The sequence below is a fragment of the Chiloscyllium plagiosum genome, chromosome 36, assembly GCF_004010195.1.
Source record: "Chiloscyllium plagiosum isolate BGI_BamShark_2017 chromosome 36, ASM401019v2, whole genome shotgun sequence".
In the NCBI taxonomy this organism is placed as follows: domain Eukaryota; kingdom Metazoa; phylum Chordata; class Chondrichthyes; order Orectolobiformes; family Hemiscylliidae; genus Chiloscyllium; species Chiloscyllium plagiosum.
In genome coordinates, this window is record NC_057745.1 from 35534964 (window position 1) to 35555576 (window position 20613).

General features: G+C 45.7%; 1 protein-coding gene and 1 long non-coding RNA gene across 3 annotated transcripts in view; one reads left to right on the forward strand and one right to left on the reverse strand.

Moving 5' to 3' along the window:
* Window positions 1-669: 669 nt before the first annotated feature.
* On the reverse strand, window positions 670-13999 carry LOC122540865. 2 transcript variants are annotated; one of them, XR_006309437.1, is made up of 3 exons: window positions 13622-13999; window positions 13185-13284; window positions 670-710 (listed from the first exon to the last, which is right to left on the reverse strand). It is a non-coding gene; the product is annotated as an uncharacterized LOC122540865 (long non-coding RNA). The 2 variants fall into 2 exon arrangements; XR_006309436.1 differs by lacking the exon at window positions 670-710 and adding an exon at window positions 12991-13058.
* A 109-nt stretch (window positions 14000-14108) lies between these two features.
* The window catches only part of lrrk1 (leucine-rich repeat kinase 1), a 237289-nt gene continuing 230784 nt past the window's right edge, over window positions 14109-20613 (forward strand). The window contains exon 1 of the mRNA XM_043677668.1: window positions 14109-14178. The gene's annotated coding sequence lies outside the window, so the exon portion shown is untranslated. The remainder of the gene's footprint in view (window positions 14179-20613) is intronic.

Below are 20613 nucleotides of genomic sequence, written 5' to 3' on the forward strand. Positions count from 1 at the left end.
ATATGTAATGTTTACAGTCGTAGAGATGTACAACATGGAAACAGTCCCTTTATTCCAACTCATGCCTGCTGACCAGATATCCTAAATTAGTTAGAATTAGAATTCCTACAGTGTAGAAACAGGCCCTTCAGCTCAACAAGCCCACATCACCCCTTCAAACAGTATCCCACCTATTATCCTACATTTCCCCTGACTAATGCACCTATATACACCTCTGAACACAATGGGCAATTTAGCATGGCCAATTCACCTGACCTGCAAATCTTTGGTCTGTGGGAGGAAACCAGAGTATCTGGAGAAAACCCATGCAGACACAGGCAGAATGCACAAACTCCACACTGACAGTCGCCCGAGGCTGGAATCGAACCCAAGTCCATGGCGCTTTGCGGCAGCAGTGCTAATCACTGAGCCACATATTTGTCAGCATTTGGCCCATATCCCTCTGAACCCTTCTTATTCATATACCCATCCAGATGCCTTTTAAATGTTTTAATTGTACCAGCTTCCACCTCTTCCTCTTGCAGCTAATTCCATACATAAACCATCCTCCTCATGAGGTAAGGATATTTAAACTTCTTACCTTCAGGCCAGCGAGGGAGGAGCGAGCAAAGGACTTCTGGGAAGGGTAAGTAGAACAGTTTATATTTGCGTGGTTGCGTTACCCGAGACACTACTCAGGTAGTGTCTCCCACCCATTCTCCTCTTCTAACCTAAAAAAGGTAAGGTAACTAGTTTATTTCCTAATCCTTTTTTTCAGTAGTCACTTCGGGATTTAGAATAGTGGGAATGGAGTTTAGGGCAGTGGAATGTTTCTCCTGCAGAATGTGGGAAGTAAGGGTCACCACTAGTGTCCCTGCTAACTACATCTGTGGGAAGTGCACCCAACACTAGCTCCTCGAAAACCGCGTTAGGGAACTGGTGCTGGAGTTGGATGAACTTCAGATCATTTGGGAGGCAGAGGGGGTTATTGACAGGACTTACAGAGAGGTAGTCACTCCCCAGATAAAAGAAAAAGACAGATGGGTGACAGTTAGGGGACAGAAAGGGAACTGGCAGGCAGTGCAGGGATCCCTTGTGGCCATTCCCCTCAACAATAAGTATACCGTTTTGGATACTGTTGGGGGTGTGTGACTTACCAGGGGAAAGCAGTGGGGCACCTGCTGCTCAGAAGGGAAGGGGGAAGAGGAGCAGAGCAGTAGTCATTGGGGACTCGATAGTTAGGGGGACAGATAGGAGGTTCTGTGGGGACGAGAGAGACTCACGGTTGGTGTGTTGCCTCCCGGGTGCCAGGGTCCATGATGTCTCTGATCGTGTTTTTGGGATCCTTCGGGGGGAGGGAGAATATCCCCAAGTCGTGGTCCACACTGGCACCAACGACATAGATCGGAAGAGAGATGGGGACTTGAGGCAGAAATTCAGGGAGCTAGGACGGAAGCTTAGAGCTAGGACAAACAAAGTTGCTTTCTCTGGTTTGCTGCCCGTGCCACATGCTAGTGAGGTGAGGAATAGGGAGAGAAAGGAGTTGAACACGTGGTTACAGGGATGGTGCAGGAGGGAGGGTTTCGGGTTTTTGGATAATTGGAGCTCTTTCTGGGGTAGGTGGGACCTCTACAAGCAGGATGGACTTCATCTAACCCAGAGGGGTACCAATATCCTGGGTGGAAAATTCGCTAAAGCTATTAAGGTGGATTTAAACTAATACAACAGGGAAATGGGAACCAAAATTGTTGGACAGGTACAGAAGAGGATGAGAGTAGGGAGTTCCCTAATCAAGTATCTGACACTGGCAAGCGCGAACCTGGATTGAAGTGTGTGTACTCCAACGCGAGGAGCATCCGAAATAAACTGGGTGAACTTGCAGCGTAAGTTGGTACCTGGGACTTCGACGTTGTGGCCATTACGGAGACATGGATAGGGCAGGGACAGGAATGGCTGTTGCAGGTTCCAGGATTCAGATATTTCAATAAGAACAGAGAGGATGATAAAAGAGGGGTAGGTGTGGCATTGTTGATCAGGGACAACATTATAGTTGTAGAAAGGATGTTTGGGGACTCGTTAACTGAGGTAGTATGGGCTGAGGTTAAAAACAGGAAAGGAGAAGTCACCATGCTGGGAGTTTTCTATAGGCCTCCGAATAGTCGCAGAGATGTAGAGGAAAGGATAGCAAAGATGATTCTCGATAGGAGTGAGAGAGGCAGGGTAGTTGTCATGGGGAACTTCAACTACCCAAATATTGACTGGGATCACGACAGTACGAGTACTATAGATGGGTCAGATTTTGTCCAGTGTGTGCAGGAGGGCTTCCTGACACTGTACGTAGACAGGCCTACAAGGGGCGAAGCCACTTTAGATTTAGTACTGAGTAACGAGCCTGGCCAGGTGTTAGATTTGGAAATATGTGAGCACTTTGGAGACAGCGATCACAATTCTGTCAGGTTTACTTCAGGTTTACTTACCGAGCAAGAGTTACAGCTGGGGAAAGGGAAATTACGATGCAATTAGGAAAGATTTAGGAAGCGTAGAATGGGGAAGGAAATTGCAGGGAATGATTGCATTAAAAATGTGGAGCTTATTCAAGGAAAAGCTCCTGTGTGTCCTAGATAAGTATGTACCTGTCAGGCAGGGAGGAAGATATAGAACGCGTGAGCCGTGGTTTACTAAGGAAGTGGAATCCCTGGTCAAGAAGAAGAAGAAGGCTTATGTTAGGACAAAATGTGAAAACTCAGTTAGGGTGCTTGAGGGTTACAAGGAAGTCAGGAAAGACCTAAAAAGAGAGCTCAGAAGAGCCAGGAGGAGACATGAGAAGTTGTTGGCAGATAGGATCAGGGTAAACCCTAAGGCTTTCCATAGGTATGTCAGGAATAAAAGAATGATGAGAGTTAAATTATGGCCAATCAAGGACAATAGTGGGAAGTTGTGTGTGGAGTCAGAGGAGATAGGGGAAGCACTAAATAAATATTTTGCGAAAGTGTTCACTATAGAAAATGAAAATGTTGGCAAGGAAGGTACAGAGATACTTGCATCCAGACTGGAAGAGATTGAGGTTCACCAGGAAGAGGTATTAGAAATACTGCAGAGTGTGAAAATAGACAAGTCCCCTGGGCTGGATGGGATCTATCCTAGGATTCCTGAAGAAGGGCTAATGCCCGAAACGTCGATTCTCCTGTTCCCTAGATGCTGCCTGACCTGCTGCGCTTTTCCAGCAACACATTTCCATCTCTGATCTCCAGCATCTGCAGACCTCACTTTCTCCTCTATCCTAGGATCCTCTGGGAAGCAAGGGAGGAGACGGCCGAGCCTTTGGCATTGATCCTCAAATCATCATTGTCTACAGGAATAATGCCTGAGGACTGGAGGAGAGCAAATGTGGTTCCCTTGTTCAAAAAGGGTAGTAGAGACAATCCTTGTAATTACAGACCAGTGAGTCTCACTTCAGTTGTTGGTAAAGTGTTGGAAAAGGTTATAAGAGATAGGATTTATAACCATCTAGAAAAGAATAATCTCATCAGGGACAGTCAGCACGGTTTTGTGAAGGGTAGGTCGTGCCTAACAAATCTTAGTGACTTTTTTGACAAAGTGACCAAACAGGTAGATGAGAGTAAACCGGTTGATGTGGTGTATATGGATTTCAGCAAGGCGTTCGATAAGGTTCCCCACAGTAGGCTATTATACAAAATGTGGAGGAATGGGATTGTGGGAGACATAGCAGTTTGGATCAGTAATTGGCTTGCTGAAAGAAAACAGAGGGTTGTAGTCTTGGTGTCCAGTAACTAGTGGCGTACCACAAGGGTCGGTATTGGGTCCACTGCTGTTCGTCAGTTTTATAAATGACCTGGATGAGGGCTTAGAAGGGTGGGTTATTAAATTTGCAGATGACACTAAGGTCGGTGGAGTTGTGGATAGTGACGAAGGATGTAGTAGGTTGCAGAGAGACATAGGATGCAGAGTTGGGCTGAGAGGTGGCAAATGGAGTTTAATGTGGTCAAGTGTGAGGTGATACACTTTGGATGGAGTAATCAGAATGCAAAGTACTGGGCTAATGGTAAGATTCTTGGGAGTGCAGATGAGCAGAGAGATCTTGGTGTCCATGTACACAGATCCCTGAAAGTTGCCACCCAGATTGACAGGGTTGTTAAGAAGGCATACAGTGTTTTGGCCTTTATTAATAGAGGGATTGAGTTTCGGAATCAGGAGGTTATGCTGCAGCTGTACAAAGTCCTGGTATGGCCACATTTGGAGTATTGTGTACAGATCTGGTCACCGCATTATGAGAAGGATGTGGAAGCTTTGGAAAGGGTGCAGAGGAGGTTTACTAGGATGTTGCCTGGTATGGAAGGAATGTCTTACGAGGAAAGGCTGAGGGCCTTAAGGCTGTTCTCGTTAGAGAGAAGAAGGTTGAGAGGTGACTTACTAGAGACATACAAGATAATCAGAGGGTTAGATAGGGTGGACAGGGAGAGCCTTTTTCCAAGTATGGGAATGGCAAACACGAGGGGACACAGCTTTAAAGTGAGGGGAGATAGGTATAAGACAGATGTCAGAGGTAGTTTCTTTACTCAGAGAGTAGTAAGGGTATGGAATGCTTCCATACGGTATGGAACGGTAGTAGATTCGCCAAGTTTAAGTGCATTTAAGTTGTCATTGGACAGGCATATGGACGTATATGGAATAGTGTAGGTGGGGTGGGCTTCAGATTAGTATGACAGGGAGGCGCAACATCGAGGGCCGAAGGGCCTGTACTGCACTGTAACGTTCTATATTCTATAAACATTTGCCCCTTAGATTCTTTTAAATCTTTCCCTCTCACCTTAAACCTATGCCCTCTAGTTTTGGACTCCCCTTTCCTGGGGAAAAAACCCTGGTTTTTCTAAACCCTTTCACGTTTCATTACGTATTTTGGGTGTTTCCAGCCATGGAGGGAACATAAATACATTTTTTACCTAGGTATTTTTGTTACTCCCACCTTTGACCAGCTATGTAAGGCTAATTTTGCACACTTACTTGACAAGGTAAGACAAGGTCTTCAATGATGGGAAGCCCTTCCAATATCTTGGTTAGGTCGAGTAGCTTTCATCAAAATGAATGTTCTGCTTTGTTTGCTATATCCCAGGCAAACATTGCAGAGACTCAATGGCTGACTCCATTCTTTTATTTGGTGTCACAGGCAGTCTCTCATTAAGCTTAATAAATTGCAATTATCCCAGGGGATGGGGGTGGGGGCTGGGGGGGAGGGGGTTGGGACGGGGGGGATTTTCTATATATTATGAGGTATTAAATGAGCTCCCTTCTAGCCTTTGTGAATGACAGGGCATGTGGGGACCCGAGGTCAATATGTTTGGAGATCGAGGCCTCCCAGGCAAAGTGCGTCCTTATTAATCTGTAGCTTATGGTTGAGATGAGGACAGTCATGGAGTACTGTTGGAATCCAATCATTATTAGTACATGGAGTAATGCGACAGTGCAAAGGCAGTTTATCTAAAACTTCCTTTCTCACTCCCATAGTTGGAATGTCGGAATTCTGCCAGGGTTGATGGACTCTGGATTTAAACGATGGGCATCCAGGGGAGTCCCCTGTTTGGGAGACCTGTTTGAGGGGAAAGTTGTGATGTCCTTTGCTAAAATGAGTCGCAAGTATGGATTGCCCAGCAGAGACCTCTTTTGCTACTTTCAGGTTAGGGACTTTATCCAAAAAAAGTCTACGCTTTTGATCAATCCTTCTCAGTCTGACACGGAAAGGAGAGTGTTTCAGGCTACAGGCATTCTCTCGATTAGCACTCTTTACCACCTACTGGGATATGGTGCCTCAAAAGATATTGAGTGACTATGCAAGGTCTGAGAGTGAGAGTTGGGAGTGGAGATCCTCTCAGAGCCACGGGAGGACATTTGGGAGAATATGAGAAAGATCTTGATCTGCAACAGAATGCCTGCTATAAAGCTGAAGGTCTTTCACAGGGTTTATCTGGCCCCAGATTCGCTTGCAAAGTTCAAAAAGGAGCATCTCCAATGTTCCGCAAGTACTGGAGCACTGTGACAGCAGTCATAGAGGGGCTTGTCGGGACCAAAGTCAAGGTGGACCCGATCTCTCTCCTCCTGGCACTGCCGAATTTATCATCCTTCGATTTGAATGGGAAAACGCTATTTAATATTCTCACTTATTGTGCGAAAAAGAACATTTTGATGAGCGGGGTATCTGAGAACCTTCCGGGCCCGCTGGGTGGTGTAGATTAGTTATGGAACACAGCCCTCTGGATTTCCTTACAAACACAGTGCACCAGAAAATGGAACCCTTCTATAAAACATGGCAGCCTGTTTTGAACTACCTAGGAGCAGATTTGCCGGCTATATCAGTTAAGGCTTTTGCTTAGCCATGATGATTTGGTTGGGTGAGCCGTGTGCCCTGAGAGGAAGAATCCTGAATAAATACAGGTATAATAACTGGCGCTCCCGGAGGTTGGGAGGTTTGGTGGGGTTGCACTGAGTGGTGTAGCTTATTTAATTATCTCTTGATTGTAGTAAGCGTAGTTTTGATTTGTTTTGTAGAGTAGGGTTCACCATAATTGTTGTTATACTCTTAGGTTGTTGTACATTTTGTAATTTTGTAAAGAAACGATTTCTCAATAAAAATATTTAAAAGAGAGGAGGCATACAGTGTGTTAGCTTTTATTGGTAGAAGGACTGAGTTTTGGAGTCACGAGGTCATGTTGCAGCTGTACAAAACCCTGGTGCGGCCACACTTGGGGTATTGCGTAGAATTCTGGTCACTGCATTATAGGAAGAATGTGGAAGCTTTGGAAGGGGTTCAGAGGAGATTTACTAGGATATTGCTTGGTATAGAGGGAAGGTCTTACGAGGAAAGGCTGAGGGACTTGAGGCTGTTTTCGTGAGAGAGAAGAATATTGAGAGGTGACTTAACTGAGACATATAAGATAATCAGAGGGTTAGATAGGGTGGACAGGGAGCGCCTTTTTCCTCGGATGGTGATAGCGAGCATGAGGGCACATAGCTTTAAATTGAGGGGTGAGAGATATAGAACAGGCTACAGACGTAGTTTCTTTATTTGAAAGTAGTAGGGGCATGGAATACCCTGCCTGCAATAGTAGTAGACTCGCCAACTTTAAGGGCATTTAAATGGTCATTGGATAAACATATGGACAAAAATGGAATACTGTTGGTTAGATAGGCTTCAGATTGGTTCCACAGGCCGGCACAATATCGAGGCCAAAAGGCCTGTACTGCCCTGTAATGTTCTATGTTCTATAATGGTGGGCGGCACGGTGGCACAGTGGTTAGCACTGCTGCCTCACAGTGCCAGAGAACCGGGTTCAATTCCCGATTCAGGTGACTGACTGTGTGGAGTTTGCACATTCTCCCCGTGTCTGCGTGGGTTTCCTCCGGGTGCTCCGGTTTCCTCCCACAGTCCAAAGATGTGCGGGTCAGGTGAATTGGCCATGCTAAATTGCCCGTAGTGTTAGGTAAAGGGGTAAATGTAGGGGAATGGGTGGGTTGCGCTTCGGCGGGTCGGTGTGGACCTTGTTGGGCCGAAGGGCCTGTTTCCACACTGTAAAGTAACCTAATCTAATAATCTAATAATGTTCTATATTCTAAACCAAGTTGCTATTAAAAAGGAAGAGGTGTTGTGCCTCTTAACAAATGTTAAGGTAGATCAGTCCCAGGGTCCTGATGGGATTTATCCCTGAATATTGAGGGAGGAAAGAGAACAAATTGCTGAAGCATTGACAGACAATACGTGACCCACCAGGGGCCCGAACATTTTAGACCACTGCTACACCACTGTGAAAGATGCCTACTGCTCCATCACTCAACCTCATTTCAGGAACTCCAACCCCAACGCTGTGTTTCTTCTCCCAGTTTACAGACAAAAGCTCAAGCAGGAGACTCCCCTCACGGATACAGGTCCAGTGCTGGTCAGAGGAGGCAGAGGATCAACTCTGGTGCTGTCTGGAATTGGCTGATTGGACCGTGTTCAAACAGTCCACAGGTACCTGGAATGGGTATGCCACCACCGTCACAGACTTTACCAGCAAGTGTGTGGAGGACTGTATACCGAGGAAGTCAATTCGGGTGTTCCCCAACAGGAAACCCTGGATGAATCAGGACATACAGAACCTGTTAAAAACCAGGTGTGAGGCCTTCAGATCAGGAGACCCACTCAAATAGAAGGAATCTAAGTATGACCTTCACAGAGCCATTAAGACAGACAAGGACCAATACCGACCCAAACTAGAGACCCAGACAGACACCCGGCAACTATGGCAAGGACTGAATGACATCACAGGTTCTAAAAGGAGACAGTGCAAGATAGCAGGTGATGACACATCCCCCCCAGATTGTCTCAACGCCTTCTATGCTCGCTTGGAGCAGAATTTCAGCGGAGAGGTAACACCTATTCTGACAAGTCCTGACGAACCTATCCCAACAGTCACTGCATCAGAGGTTAGATCAGTTTTCCTTCATGTGAATCCAAGGAAAGCAATGGGACCAGACGGAGTACCAGGCCATGCACTCAGAGCCTGGGCAGATCAACTGGCAGAGGTCTTGTCGGATATCTTCAACCTCTCCCTGTAGCAGGCCACTGTCCCTGCCTGTTTCAAAAGGGCCAACATCATTTCTGTGCCTAATAAAGCTCATGCAGCATGTCTCAATGACTACTGCCCAGTGGCCCTAACTTTGGTGGTCATGAAATGCTTTGAAAGACTAGTCATGGCATTAATCAACTCCAGCCTCCCCATCACTCTTGATCCACTCCAACTTGCCTATCGGACTAACCAATCCACGTCAGATGCCATATCACTTACCCTTCACTCCTCCCTAGAACGTCTTGACACAGCCACGTAAGAATCCTACTCATTGACGACAGTTCTGCCTTCAACACTATTATCCCCTCGAGACTGATTACTAAACTTAGTGATCTCGGACTAAACCCCACTCTCTGCAACTGGATCCTCCGTTTCCTGACCCACAGGCACAATCATCCTCACTAACACGCAACACTGGAGCCCCCAAGGGTGTGTCCTCAACCCCTTAATGTACTCACTGTATACCCATGACTGTATCGCCAAATACCAGACTAATGCTATTTACAAGTTTGCTGATGACACCACCATAGTCGATTGAATCTCAGATGGTGACGAAACAGACCACAGATGGGAGTTGAAAGACCTGGAAAAATGGTGTACTGAGAACAACCTAGTTTTCAATGCCGGCAAAACTAAGGAACTCATTATTGACTTCTGGCAGGGTGTTACTCATACACATTAACAGCACAGGCGTGGAACAAGTGGAGAGTGTCAAGCTCCTACAACAGGCTTTCTTGGACTCTTCATGTGGATGCACTGGTTACAAAGGCCCAACAATGTCTCTTCTTCCTCAGGCAGCTGAGGAAATTTGGCATGACGGCAAATACCCTTGCCAACTTTTATAGGTGCGCCATCGAGAGCATTCTGTCTGGATGTATCACTAGCCTGGACGTCTATAAAGCCTTTCACAAGGGCCCACATAGCAGGTATTGTAACTGTATCATTCAAGATCAGAGATGGTTACAGAGAGTGGTGAACTCAGCCCAGACAATCGCAAAGGCCAACCTCCCATCTATAGAATCCATCTACCAGGCCCGCTGTCAAGGAAAGGCCACCAGCATTCTCAAAGATCCATCCACCCTGGCAATGCTTTTCTACAACCTCTACCATCGGGGAGAAGGTACAGAAGCCTGAACACACGGACCAGCCAGTTTCAAAACAATTTCTACCCTCCTGTTGTTAGAATACTGAATGGACTCACAAATTCTTAACATTTGGCCTGTACCTGTGTTTTTCTTTTTGCTGCTGTTTACCTATTATTTACTTATCTATGCGACTTAACTCTGTGATCTGCCTGTATTGCCTGCAAGACAAAGCTTTTCACTGTGCCTTGGTACACATGACAATAAATTCGATGGTATGGAAATTATTGGAATAGGTTCTCAGGGACAAGACCTATCTAGATTTGGAAGCAAATTAACTTATTAACAATAAACAGCATGGCTTTGTGTGTGGGAGGTCATGCCTCATTAACTTCATCAAGATAATTGATGAAGAAATAAATGGTTGATGTTGGCTGCCTGGACGTCTATAAAGCCTTTCACAAGGCCCCACATAGCAGAATGGTACAAAAGGTGAAGTCACATGGTATCAGATCAAGCTGGCAAGATGGACATAGAACTGGCTCAGTCACAGAAGACAGAGGGTAGCAGTGGAAGGATACTTTTCGGAATGGAGGGCTGCGACTGGTGGTGTTCCACAGGGATCAGTCCTGAGACCTTTGCTGTTTGTGATCTAAATAAATGATTTTAAGGAAAATGTAGCTGGTCTCATTAGTGAGTTTGCAGACAATACAAAGATTGGTGGAGTTGCGGATAGTCAAAGGATAAAGCAGGATGTGGATCAGTTGAAGGGATGGGCAGAAAAATGGCAGCTGGAGTTTAATTGAGAAAAATGTGAGGTGATATATTTTGGAAGGTCAAGTGCAGGTGGAAATTATACAATGAATGGCAGAACCCTTAGGGGTATTGATATGCAGAGGGACCTGGGTGTGTAGGTCCACAGATGGTGGTGGCAGTGCAGGGAGATAAGATAATATAAAAGGCCTATGGCATGCTTGCTTTCATTGAAAGGGGCATTGAGTATAAGGATAGGCAAGTTATGCTGCAGCTTTATAGAATTTTAGTGAGACCACACTTGGAATATTACATAGAGTTCTGGTCACCATACTACCAGAAAAATGTGGATGCTTTTGGAGAAGGTACAGAAAAGGTTTACTAAGATGATGCCTGGTATGGAGGATTTTATGAAGAAAGACTGGATAGACTGGATTTGTTTTCACTGGAATGCAGGAGCTGAGGGGCGACCTGATACAAGTTTAAAAGATTGTGAATCGCATGGATAGTGGAAAGTACGAGGCTTTCTCCCCAGAGTGAAGTGGTCAATTATGAGACTAGGAGACAAAAGGGATACGGATCCTGTAAGTGAAGACAGTTTTAGTATAGAACAGCAAAATGTTTTAGTGCAGGCTTGGAGGGCTTGTTCCTGTCCTGTGTTGTTCTTTGCCCTTTGTTTTTGAAGGAATAATTTTATTTTACATGTATTTTTTACTGAGAAAAACAATAAATACAGTGAAAAGCTTTTCCGCTGCTGCTACGATCCAGAGCCATTTTGAATAAAATTTAGGAAAAATAAAAAAAAGATACAGCTTAAAGAGATCCCATCAGTTCTGAGCCACTCATCATCAATGAAGCCTGTGCTGCCATCCCTCCTTTACAGCTTTGCCGCTGTCTACGCTGGACCCAAACAATGTTGAAGTCACCAATCTTCAAGCAACATTTTTCGCCGATTCTCCTCCGTTACCACCTTGCCACTGTCTGAACTGGACATACCAATAAGAGCCGCACCTCTCGCTACTGGCTCATCGCAGCAATGTGGCTATGATCCCCTCTTGCCACTGTCAGTGAGAATGATGAAGTTGCCAATCCTCAGGTGCCATCTTGTGCCATTGGGCCTACCTTGCTGATGTAACCTTGATGTTCCTTGGACAATGGTACCTCAGAGGAGATTAGTTCATTTGGGGAGTCTTAATTCACCCTCAACAGTCAGAATGGGGCCAAGCAAAGCTATGTCATTGCACCAACACTCTGCTCCATCTTCCTCACCACAACACCCTAACTCATGTACGTGAAGCTCCCATCAGAGTGAAGCTTAAATGAATTGAATTGCATTGGTATGGAAGCGGAGCTGTGATCTGAGTTCGTCCATCTTGTTCTCCAGCGATTGTACATTTGCTCAGAGTAAGCTAGGAAGGGGGAAGTCTTGAAACTGCGTAGTCTCAGTCCTACCGGCAGGCCAGCATGCCTCCCCCGCTTCCCGACATTTGAGTGGTTTCTTACATTTGAGTGGTCCGGTGGTCTGGTGGAGTGGATTGTGACTGCTTCCAGTTAAGTCACTCGGACCCTGTGGAGCAGGGTCACCACGTTCCAGAGCTCAAGCGGGAAACTGTTAAATCTACGTCACCTGAAGTTCAGAAACAAGGCTACCTGACATCTATCATCAAGCTGGAATACTCAGCCTGTGTCCACACTTACAGGCTGAGCTCCAAACCACTATGACATATTCACTGAGGCATAGGAGAGAATGGGCCTGATGAAACATCTGAAAGACCAAGGTCTTCCACCTGCCAGCTCCCCCCACCTGAACCCAGTAACAATTAAGACCCATAGCAAGCCACTGGAAAACCTGGATAATCTCCCTCACATTAAGAAGGCAGATATCAATCATGAAGTTCAACTTCACCTCCAATGTGCCAGCACCATCTTTGACTGTCAAAGCAACAGAGTATTTAATAACAAAAACAGGATAGCAGTATTACCAGCACTCTTGTATGCTTCAGAAACATGGACATTGTAAAGCTGACTTCTCAAGCCTCTTTGAGAAATATCATCAGTGATGTGTCTACAAAATCCACTAGTGAGACATTCCAATACCACTGTCCTCTCTTGGACCAATACCATATCATCTGCATGTCTGAAACAAGCTCTCTACTCTGAGCAAGCAGTTACCAGGAGGGATGAGGAAATGCTTCAAGGATATCCTCAAAGCCTGATCAAAAAAATATAATATCAGCACTGACTTGTGGACAGTTTAGACCAAGACAGCCCAACATGGACGAGAAGCATCTGCGTCTAGACTCCAGTGCCTGGGAGTGTTCTCTTTATCTGCTTTTTCTCTCGTTATTTCTTTTTTCCCCTTCTTCTTTTCTCAGTTTTATTTAGTTTTCACTCAAACCTGCTGAATAAAGAGAACTCTTCAGGAGGTTCGATGGGCTCCAGAGTGGTGGCAGTGTCTTCAGAGGTGGCGGGGCGACAGTGTCGACCAGCCTGTGAAACCTGGAGGAGGATCCTACTTCTGCACGGAGTGGGCCTTGGGGGGGGGGGGGGGGGGGGGTGGTTGGGGGAGGGGAATGGAATGGCATAGGCTGGGAAGCCCAGAGCAGGTAATGCCCGAAGTGGGTAGCTGCAGAGAAGGAAATGTTGGACTCTCTTTAAGTTATCTTTCTTTACTTTTTTTTCCAAGTGGATGTGAATGGTGCCTATCCATGGCAATTGACTTTGTGGAGTCAGCACTGGACTGTTTACTCACCTCAGGACCACCAACACCAGAACGGAAGATCATGTCCTAATGGTCAGAATCCATGTTGTGACACTGGGAGGAGCCGTCATCCTCGGTCCTGATGGACTACCTGAGGAGAAGGGTATGAAATTGACTATGAAAAGGGTCTAGCTTTACTTTGCTGACTGGAAACAAATATTGAAGAAAAAGTGAATCTTTAAAGTTAAGCGAAAGTCGTCTCCTGGTAAATTGTTTTTTTTAAAAAAAGACATGTATGTCCAAAGAAATTGATTGGGACCTTAGGGAAAAATGATATTTGTTTTTGATGGTTGTCAATTGAAGCGATTAATATTATCAACATTCCCATCGAGCCCACCTGAGAGAGCTTGGAATCCTGTTTGTCCTTAAGCCCTGTCCTTGGACTTTGCTCTCCCTATTTTTTCTCAAGCTGGTGTGAGGTGACATACCTGCGAGTGGCCATGATATACAGGTTCCAATGCCAAAAGCTGCAGGTGAGAATAGCAGCACCAGGGGCACTCATTCCATTTCAGGATGGATGATGAGAGAGGTGAAGGTGAGATGAAGATTGTGGACACTGTCAATGAATGGTGGACGGGAGGTAAGTCTATGTAGGCAGTGAAACAGATAAAGGCTGAAGGTCGAGGGGAGAGAGAGCTTGGGGCGAAGGGAGGCGAAGTTAGAGGAATTTGTGGGGTGAGGGGTAAGGGAGGAGTAAAGCTTAGGGGTGAGGGGGAAAATTGGAGGGAAGGGATGGCTGGAGGTAGGACACAGAACCTGGGGAGAGGGGAAGGAGAAGCCGCGGGAGAGAGTTAGGGGAAGGCAAAGGCGGGGGTGGGACTGAGCCTGTCTGGCTGACTCCTCCCTGGGCACTGTCCTGAACTCGCTATATCTCCACCCACATCCTCTCTCTCACTTCCTCATTACGAACGTGCGATTCAACAGAAAGTGGACGCTTGATAGGTTCTTGGTGTGGCTTTGTCTCCGGTTCTCCCCGGGACAGCAGGTAAGGGGGGAACCGGGACTTAATGTTGGGACTTTGACAGCGCTTGCCCCGGGCTAGGCTCCGCTCTGGAAAGCTCCCGGTTTTAGCCAGTTCGCCTCAGGAACAGGTTGTTTCACACTGACTCACAGACTAACTTGTAAACTTAACTGCGGTTAAAGTTTCGGGAAAGATTGCTCAGTGCCCAGCGTTTCAAAACATCTTTACAGCACTCGCCAAATAGGTGCTACCTCTAAATTAAAGTTAACCAGCAGATCAATAAGTTACCAGGAAATTCATCTTGAATTTGATGGCAGTTGTTTGTTTTTTTTATTCATGGAATGTGGGCGTCGTTGGCTGGACCAGCATGTATTTCCTATCCCCAATTGCCTAGAGGGAAGTACAGAGTCAGCCACAATGCTATGGGTCTGAAGTCACATATAGACCAGACCAGGGGTGGTCTAAATTCAGTCTGTACTCCAATTCTTGTCTGGGATGTTGATAGACGAGTCGCAGAAGCAATTTATGGAGCTTGTTAATACTCAATTGTTTTTTATAATTTTATTCATAATGATTTAGGGGTCAGATAGTAATCCCATGTTTAACCATAAGATATAGGAGCAGAATTAGGCCATTCGGCCCCATTGATGTGCTCCATCAGTACATCATGTCTGATATGTTTCTCAATCCCATTGTCCAGCCTTCTCCCTGTAACCCTTGATCTCTTTACCAGATCTAAGGTGTGGAGGAGCTGGTAATGGACTGGGGTGGACAAAGTTAAAAATCATGCAACACCATGTGATTTTTAAATTTGTCCAGAACTAAGTCTGTCTTAAATACAACAGTGTATGTGCTGAGAGTATAGGACAAGCTGAATCAGACAATGGACAGTGTTCAAGCCTGTTCACTGACATCCAGTAATCTACATCTCTCAGTATCATCTGGAGGCTGAGTGAATGGCCCCTGCTCTCAAGGTCACCATTGATTGGACATGCCTGGCTTCTCACTCCCTGAAACCAGCACTGAATCAAGAGAGGTGAAAGTGAGGACTGCAGATGCTGGAGAAAACCACAGCAGTTCAGGCAGCATCCGGGGGGCATGAAAATTGATGTTTTGCGCAAAAGCCCTTCATCATTCCTGATGAAAGGCATTTGCCCAAAACGTTGATTTTTCCTGCTCCTCAGATGCTGCCAGATCTGCTGCGCTTTTCCAGCACCTCACACTCGACTGAATCGAGAGACTACATCCTTTCAGTGCAGTAATGGCTATATTTCAAGAGTAACTTATTGGTTGTGAAGCCTAGGAGCTGGATATATTCTGGCCTGAGCTGGATGTTGAAGCAGAATTGTTACTAAAGTCCACTATTTTTGTTGTGGTTCTGTTCGCCGAGCTGGAAGTTTTTGTTGCAAACGTTTCGTCCCCTGGCTAGGCGACATCATCAGTGCTTGGGAGCCTCCTGCGAAGCGCTGCTTTGATGTTTCCTCCGGTGTTTATAGTGGTCTGTCCCTGCCGCTTCCGGTTGTCAGTTTCAGCTGTCCGCTGTAGTGGTTGGTATATAGGACAAACAGGAAGACAGCTAACAATCCGCATACATGAACATCAACTAGCCACGAAACGACACGACCAGCTATCCTTAGTAGCCACACACGCAGACAACAAGCAACATGAATTCGACTGGGACAACACTACTATCATAGGGCAAGCCAGACAGAGAACAGCCAGGGAATTCCTAGAGGCATGGCATTCATCCACAAACTCCATCAACAAACGCATCGACCTGGACCCAATATACCAACCACCACAGCGGACAGTTGAAACTGACAACCGGAAGCGGCAGGGACAGACCACTATAAACACCGGAGGAAACATCAAAGAAGCGCTTCGCAGTGCCAAGCACTGATGATGTCGCCTCGCCAGGGGACGAAACGTTTGCAACAAAAACTTCCAGCTCGGTGAACAGAACCACAACAACGAGCACCCGAGCTACAAATCTTCACACAAACTTTGTCCACTATTTTTAACTGGCAATTTTTTTATTAGCTGAGGGAATTGTTGTTCTGAAAATGTTCGTGTGCACAAAGCTGCCAACGCATCTGGAGCTGTGGACCTTAATTCTCGTACAAAAATAACACGTCAGATTAATTATATTGTTGGAAGTCATTACCAAGGTAAAGATGGAGAAAGGTAGAGTGACTTAAAGCAGCTGAATAATAGACTTAAACTTAGTGACAAAGAAGTTGCTGAACTCTTGGACTTATTGGAGGCGAGGGTGGTGAGATATTAAAGAGTTAATTTGCTCTGCTGACCTGCAAGAAATTGTATGCCCTGTGGGGTGGGATGTCTCTAAGGATCTCAGGAAAAAAAACATCAGTGGAAGTAAGGAGAAATGAAGTTGGGGAGATAGTAATGCAGAAAAGGAGTTGGGTTAATTTTGCTGTCCAGAATTATGCTGATTAATGAGCGAACAGCTCGATAGGGGTTAATGTGGCCCAGCTAGATCTGATGATGAATTGCTGAACTAATTCAATCTCAGATCTGCTCACGTCTGTGCCCCGCCAACTTGTGTGAATGAAGATGAGTCGATACAGGGAAATGCTAATAAAAGTTTGATTTTTTAAAATAGGGGTTGTTATTAAATAGGAGAAGTGAGGACTGCAAATGCCGGAGATCAGGAAAAGGGAATATCTCTGTGGCACATGCACCAAACAACCCCACTGCCCTGTGGCTGATGACTTCAACTCCCCTTCCGACTCCGTCAAGGACATACAAGTCCTGGGTTGCCCCCACTGCCAAATCCAAGCTACCAGACACTGGAGGAAGAACACCTCATCTTCTGCTTTGGCACCCTCCAACCACATTGCATCAATGTCAATTTCACCAGTTTCCTCTCCCCTTGCCTCCCCCACCACCACCTCATCCCATAACCAACCTTCCAACACAGCACCGCCCTCTTTCTTCCTACCCATCCTCTCACCCTCACTACCGACCTATCACCATCACCCCCTCCCTCCATCTACCTATTGCCTTCCAAGCTACCTTCTCCCCTCCAGCTCTACCCCCACCCTGCTATTTATCTCTCTGCCCCCTTCCCTGCTTCACATTCCTGATAGAAGGTTAATGCCCAAAACAACAATTCACCTGCTCTTGGCACGCTGCCTGATCTGCTGTTATTAAATAGAGAGGTAGGGAAGAAACAAAGCACTGACAACTGGAGACATATCCTGGTGAATAAGCTCCTATTAGGGGTTTGAAAATGTTGCTTCTGAGGTGAGTACAGAAGGATGTTGCATAAGAAAGTGAACAGAAATGCCCACCAATGGTCTGTGATCGAGACAATGAAACCGGAGAAGCTGGGGAGATGGAAAGGAAAAGGGAATGGCCATGACCACGTGAAAGGTCGAGGGACTGGATGGCAGTGAGATCAAAGAGAAAGAGCATGATTGTGGATTGATGTTAAAATCACCAAACAGGAGTTATGGCTTGGTACAGAGAACAAGGAGGAGAAAATAATGGAGGTGTGTCTCTGGGAGAACCTTTGAGTGAATAGACTTTAAACATTTTAGAGGGGGGATGTGGAGGAAGAGAGTGAGGGCCTCAAAGGAGAAGAAGGTGCCTTGAGAACTTGGGGGGTGGAACATTCAAGGTGTGATTTGATAAAAAGACCTTTTGAGTGCAGGTTAATAGTTCCTTGAAAGTAGAGTCGCAAGTAGAAAAGATTGTGAAGAAGGCTTTTGTTATGCTTGTCTTTACTGGTCAGTGCATTGAGTATGTGAGGTCATGTCACAGCAGTACAGGACATTAGTTAGTTCACTTTTAGAATACTGCATTCAGTTCTGGTCTCCCTGCCATAAGAAAGATATGAAACTTGGAAGGGTTCAGAAAATATTTAAGGACATTGCCAGGGTTGGAGGGTTTGAGCTATAGGGCAAAGCTGAATAGGTTGGGGCTATTTTCCCTGGAGGATTGGAGACTGAGGAGTAACTATATATAAATTTATAAAATCATGAGTATAGATAGGGTAAATAGCCAAGGTCTTTTCCCCAGGATAGGGGAGTCCAAAACCGGAGGGCATAGGTTTAAGGTGAGAGGGGAAAGATTTAAAAGGGATCCAAGGGGCAACTTTTTCACACAGAGGGTGGTGCATGTATGGAATGAGCTGCCAGAGGAAGTGGTGAAGGCTGGTAAAATTATAACATATAAAAGGCATCGGATGGGTATATGAATAGGAAGGGTTTAGAGGGATGTGGGCCAAGTGCTGCCAAATGGGAGTAGATCAATTTAGGATGTCTGGTCAGGAAGGACTAGTGAACCAAAGAGCTTGTTTCCGTTTTGTATGTCTCTGACTCTAAGAGTCACAGCTCCTTGCCACGGTGGTGTGGGAAGCTTAGACTGGGATTTCTGTAATGAACATGGTATCTTCAGCTGTGATCCAAGTTTTCGTCAAAGCCAGACAATGTAAACAGTCACAGGGAGAACAGGGATGACACTTACCTTATCCATGAGTGATTGAAACATTCCTGTGGGAATGTGGACTTGGTGTAATGATCTGCTGGCAGAATTTGAAAGAACTAGTTCTACCTATTAATCTTTCCTTGATTTCTGTCTAACTGCTCTTTCCATGAACAAATCACTCCTCCATATCACTTCCCTTATTTTGTCTTTATTTTCACTTTATTCCTTTTTTTTAACATTTTATTTCTGTCTTTCATAACCTGCTGCTGGGCTGGTTAGAGACAGTGATTACGGGGCAGATGAACGTTTAGTTAGAGAAGCAACATCTGAGGGTAAGGGGAGCCAGATAAAGACAGTAGTGTCTGTGCAGGTGCACATTTGGAGGTAGCAACATCTGTGAAAGATAGTTGGAGGTAGTATCGGGGCTGTGGGTGGGATCTTAAGTACTTAAACGAGTGTGGAAGTTAGAGGGGAAGAGACAACCTTTGGAACAGCGAGAGTGGCAGAGGCAAGGAGGAACGTGTGCCAAATGTCAGGAGCCATATCCAGATCCTGCTGAGAAAAACGCTGGAGATATTCTGCAAGTTTCGCAGCATCTGTGGAGAGAGAGTGGGGAAAATAAAACGGAGTTAACGTTTTGAGTTGGTGATCTTTTGTTAAAAGTGGAACATGTATAAAGGCAGGCTTAAGAGGCACTTAGAAAGGACATGAAATGTCTGTGATACGGGGAAAAGGAAAAGAAATTAAATGTCAAAGGGGATGGTTGTTCAAAGAGAGGCTGGTGATTGAACAGGTGAAGAAACAAAAGCTGTGTCTAGAGGTGAAAATTGTAACAGCAAACATATTGCCTGATTTTGATATGCAGAATAATAGGATTTGTAAAATGGAAGATTGCATGGCTCCTGCTCAAAAGATGTGACACTGTGCTTTGAGTTTCCACTGTGCTTTGGTCCACTAGTCCTTCCGTTACTTACTTCTGTAGGAAACAGAGGTAGAGAGGCCAGCCTGTGAGTGGGATGGAGAATTAAAATGACAGATTGATAGCTTGAGGTCACACTTACAGACTGAACAGAGGGTTTCACCAAAATAGTCACTCAGTCTGGGACTGCTGACCCCAGTGCAAATACAGTACATTAGAACATAGAACAATACAGCACAGAACAGGCCCTTCGGCCCACGATGTTGTGCCGAACATTTGTCCTAGCTTAAGCACCCATCCATGTACCTATCCAATTGCAGCTTAAAGGTTACCAAAGATTCTGACTCTACCACTCCCACAGGCAGCGCATTCCATGCCCCCACCACTCTCTGGGTAAAGAACCCACCCCTGACATCTCCCCTATACCTTCCACCCTTCACCTTAAATTTATGTCCCCTTGTAAAACTCTGTTGCACCCGGGGAAAACGTTTCTGACTGTCTACTCTATCTATTCCTCTGATCATCTTATAAACCTCGATCAAGTCACCCCTCATCCTTCGCCGTTCCAACGAGAAAAGGCCGAGAACTCTCAACCGATCCTCGTACGACTTCCTCTCCATTCCAGGCAACATCCTGGTAAATCTTCTCTGCACCCTCTCCAAAGCTTCCACATCTTTCCTAAAGTGAGGCGACCAGAACTGCACACAGTACTCCAACTGTGGCCTAACCAAAGTCCTGTACAGCTGCAACATCACTTCACGACTCTTGAATTCAATCCCTCTGCTAATGAACGATAATACTCCATAGACCTTCTTACAAACTCTATCCACCTGAGTGGCAACCTTCAAAGATCTATGTACATAGACCCCAAGATCCCTCTGTTCCCCCACCTGACTAAGAACCCTACCATTAACCCTGTATTCCGCATTCTTATTTGTTCTTCCAAAATGGACAACCTCACACTTGGCACCTAATCTAGTCCCATTTGTTAGCAGTTGGCCCATATCCCTCCAAACCCTTCCCATTCATATACCCATCCAAATGCCTTTTAAATGTTGCAATTGTACCAGCCTCCACCACTTCCTCTG